The sequence below is a fragment of the Chinchilla lanigera genome, unplaced genomic scaffold, assembly GCF_000276665.1.
Source record: "Chinchilla lanigera isolate Chin_1 unplaced genomic scaffold, ChiLan1.0 scaffold00165, whole genome shotgun sequence".
Classification (NCBI taxonomy): Eukaryota; Metazoa; Chordata; class Mammalia; order Rodentia; family Chinchillidae; genus Chinchilla; species Chinchilla lanigera.
The window spans coordinates 1167541-1171839 of record NW_004955566.1 but is presented as its reverse complement, the minus strand read 5'-3'; the positions used below and the strand labels follow the sequence as shown (position 1 = coordinate 1171839).

At 53.3% G+C, this 4299-nt stretch overlaps 1 long non-coding RNA gene across 1 annotated transcript; it reads right to left on the bottom strand.

The window, feature by feature from the left end:
• Positions 1–619: 619 nt before the first annotated feature.
• Positions 620–3208, bottom strand: LOC106147473. The gene is made up of 3 exons (XR_001232394.1): positions 2962–3208; positions 2675–2756; positions 620–1069 (listed from the first exon to the last, which is right to left on the bottom strand). It is a non-coding gene; the product is annotated as an uncharacterized LOC106147473 (long non-coding RNA).
• Positions 3209–4299: the final 1091 nt, after the last annotated feature.

Here is a 4299-nt window from a genome sequence, read left to right as displayed (position 1 = left end):
GATGTCAGAGAGGCAGCTCCCTGGCCCCTTGGTCTCCTAGTGGTGCCTGACACCCCTTTAGCTGCTCATTAATTATCTGTGGGATGACAGAGTCATCTGAGATCTCAGCTTCTGACCTCCCTAGGAAGTGTGCTCTATTTCCAAGGTGCCAAGAGCATGGTCCTTTCATAGATCCCCGGGGGCAGAGAGACTCCTTCATTTCACATGGAAAAGGTATCATTTGGGGCTCTCCTCTCCTCTCCACTCTGCTCTTCTCCCTTTCTTTTTTGTGGTACTGGGCATGGAACCCAGGGCCTTCACACTGAGTTATATCCCCAGCCCTTCTTTAAAAAAAAATGTTTATTTGGGACAGGGTCTTGCTAAGTTACTAAATTACCCAGGCTAGGCTCGAACTTGCTCTCCCCTGAGTCAATCTCCCGGAGTGCTGGGATTACAGGTGTGCAGCACAGTGTGTGGCTTGGGGCAGTATTTTCATGTGGATTCCCAATGGACCCCAGGGCAGCAGGGAAGAGCAGCTAGTCAGTGCTCACCAAGGAAGTCATGGCTTAGCTTTGGTTGCATTAGACTGTGTTTGAATCCACAGGGAGGAAACACTGTCCGGCCAGAAAAGGGTTTCATATGCTCCTTTAGTTCCTACTCAGAGGATCAAGACGAACAGGAAGAGGAACAAGAGTGGCTCTTCCTACAGGGTCTGTGAAGACTGTGGGGACATGAAGCTGAAGCTGGGGGAAACAATCTGAAAGAGTTCTGACTTTCTAATCTGGGGATCTGGTCAGAGGGAAGTATGTTCCCAAAGTGAGGGGAACACGCTTGCGGTGGCCATGTATTGGGCCCTGGTTGTACTGGGAGGTCTGGGAGGAATGTGGTGGGCTCCATATTCAAGAAAACAGTGTGTGGCCCAGAGTGGTAAGCAGAGTTGCTCCTTGGGGCTGGCGATAGGTCCTGGCAGTTCCGTGGTGCTGCTGTGTGAGGATTGATGGAAGGTAGCCATGTTGACAGCTGGTGGCCCTGGCTGGGTCCAGGTGGGTGCATCACAGCCCCTTCGTGGGTTCCAAGGCACCAGTGAGAGCTGAGGGGAGGAGCAGCTGGCTGGAGTGACGGGGCTCAGACATATGCACCAGAATTAGGCCAAGAGTTCTGTAGCTGCAGTCCTCAGTCAGACGGTGAGGTCCACACCTCAGCCATCACCATTCCAGGGACAGCCAGTGCCATCCGCCCCACCACAGAGATCTACAAGCTTCCAGGTGGCCCTGTGGTAGCGCTGGTGGGGGTGGCAAGGGCGTTCAGAAACCTGATTCCTCTTGCTGCATAAACCTCCATAAGCCCTTGTAGTTCAACGTGTGGTCTGAGAGCCAGCAGGCTGGGCATCCCCTGGTAGCTTGGTGAGAATGCAGAATCTTGGGGACCCCACCAACATCCCAGACTCACCGAGTCAGCACCTGCATTTGAACGAGCTCCCACCCCCACTGTGTGCATATTAAAGTTCGAGAAGCACTGGCATAAGTTCTGTTCTTCTCCCCTTTACGCCCAAACACCAGCGGCATGGAGAAGAGATGGGCTGTGGGGACCACTTAAACAAGCACTCTGTACTTAGTCTACTGTGCACAACTAAAATGTTAGCACTCACCCTGTCCTGCTCTGCTTGGGAAAGGACAGATCAGGTAGAGTCAGGGTAAAGTACCAACACCTTCCTTTGCACGACTGTAGTGTGAGTGGCCTATGGGTCTGCCATGGCAAGGGAAGGCAGTGTGATTCAGAGATGGAACCCACTCAGCCAGCTAACCACAAAGGCAGCCTAAGAACCCCCATACTAGGGGTCCAACCCAGGGCCTCTGCATAGTAGGCAAGTGCTCTACCGCTGAGCCACATTCCCAGCCCTAGAACCCACATGCTTTGATCCTGACTTTTTACCACTGCTACTCAAAGTGCGCTCCAGGGGCTAGTGCTGGTCCACAAACAGTCTGACACCTGTCCTCAGGGAGCCAAGTAGAGAAATTAGGAGCAGGTGTTTGAAAACTTTTATAGCAAGCTGATAAAGTATGTGTATATCTGTTAAATCTAATAGTCAAAGTTTGGGCTTGCATTTTATATGTTGTGCTTTTTCTTTTCTTTTTTTCTGGTACTGAGCTACATCTTTAGTCCTTTTAAAATTTTTATATTTTAAAGCAAGGTCTCACTAAGTCACTAAGGTGCCCAGGCTGAGTGGAATTTTTGATCCTCCTGTCTCAGCCTCCCAGAGTGCTGGGATTATAGTTTCTTTTTTATTTCACTTTTTTAAGCAAATCATTTTCTGTTGTACTTTACCAAAGTGTCTGTGATGGACTGAAATTAATTAACACACACACACACACACACACACACACACACACACACACACACAAGACTTGTCCTACACCCAAGGCTAATTTGAGAAGCACTGCTTGATGCTGGGCTATTTCAAGTCAAAAGGAGAGACAGATACTTAAAAACTAGAAACATTGAAGGCTTGCCCAAGCCTGGGCAAAATGCACAAGCATCAAGACTGAGGGGCCATGCTAACTCGGATGGTGGGGAACATCCTTAATTTATGCACCCAAGTTTCCCAGAGGCTGCTCTGCTGTAGAAGAGTGGGAGACAGCTGTCAGTGGAAGCCTCAGGCCAAGCCATTCCTTCCCTGGGACCCCAGTTTCCTCACCTGCAACTGAGTCACCTGCCAGCGGGTCAGAGGCACAGTCCTTCCCTGCCTCGGCTGCCGCAGGTCTCTGCCAGCCTTTGAGCTGCAGGAGGACACGATATTGGGTGTGAGTGCCGGGCACCAGCAGTGCTTTTCTTCTCTCCCCACCCGACCTGGTGTATGCTCGTCTGGCAGAGGAACAAGCAATTTCATTTTATGAGCCTGCAGACCTCCAGCCTCCCAGCCTCCCAGCCTCCCAGCCGGCCAGATGCCAGGCCCGACACACAGGCCAACATCCCTAGGCAGACCTGCTGCCCTGGCTGTTCGGAATGCTGGTGCGTCTGAGTCACAGCGCCTCAGCGGGCGTCTCCAGGAAAGAGTTGGAAAGGATAAAAGATCAGGCCCTCCCGGGGGCCCGCTGATGGGCATCTATCAGCACGTCTACATTTTGGCCTCCTTTTTCTGCTGCTTCTAATCCAGCGAGGCAGGCTGTGGGTGTCCAATGGGGAACTGCTGAGCTGGAGAAGTTCCGGCGGAGTCCCTTTTCCTAGGGCAGTCTTGCGGGCTGTGTAAACCTCCCTGTGTCCTTCCAGCGTCGTTGGTTTCCATGCACAGCTGAGAAGGGCGGGGGCCGAGGCTCTTCCGTGGCCGGCAGCTGCCAGCACGTTGCTCTGGATCCTCGGACCACCCGGCCTCGCCGAGACGCGCACGCCTGAGGCGCCCAGTCCACCTGCAGCCCCCAGGCGTCTAGAGGCGGCCTGTCAGATTAGCCCGGTGGCTGGCCCCCTGTTTAATGAGTGTGGCGCCTGGTGTGCGGCTCAGCCCCTGCTTGTTTAGACAGCCTCGCTGGCTGCGCCACGCGTCCCCACACCAGGCTGAGGAGGGGCAGCCCCCTGGAGAAAGCCAGCCGCTTTATGCTTTCTGAACAGAGCCTCGCTGCCCCTGCCAGGGTCAAAAAGCTCTTTTTTTGGCAAAGGTCTGCTGGGGCTTGGGGAGACTTATTTCCTGGGGGTCTGAGGCCGGCAAGCGCTTGGAGATGCAGGCCACGTGGCTGCGGCGGCCGTAGCCAGTCCCCTTCCCCGCTCAGCCTCCAGGAGCAGAGAGCCGGCCACAAGGCTCCGGCTTCCCTGAAGTCGTCATCCAATTGCTTTCAGTGTGGCTGCAAAGGAAGGTTGTGGAGCCAGTGGTGGGCAGCGTCTGAGCCCCTTGTGAGCCAAACCGCAGGGCCCCAGTTGGCTTTCTAGAGATGGAGAGCCTGTTGGGTCCTGGTTTCTCTGTCCTCTGAAAGCTGAGGCTCTTGTTCCTACCAGGGTGTCCTAGATTGTCCCTAGGCCTGCTTCTCCTTCCCCTAATATTACCCCGTATCCAGAGGCCGGAGGGGACTTCACTGTTCTCATTCGTAAAACTTTGACGTTGAAATAATTTCAGATTTGAAAAGTTGCAAAAATAGTACCAAGACTGCCTATATCTTTTTTTATTCAGATTCCTCCCACGTCAACGTTTCTTTTTGAGGTGCTGGGGATGGAACCCGTAACCTGTGCATACTAGGCAAGCGCTCTCCCACTGAGCTCTACTCCTCCGGCCCTGGCTCTTGACACTAGTTGTTTTGTGGACAGTCCCGTAGTTTGACTTTGCCTGATGTTTCT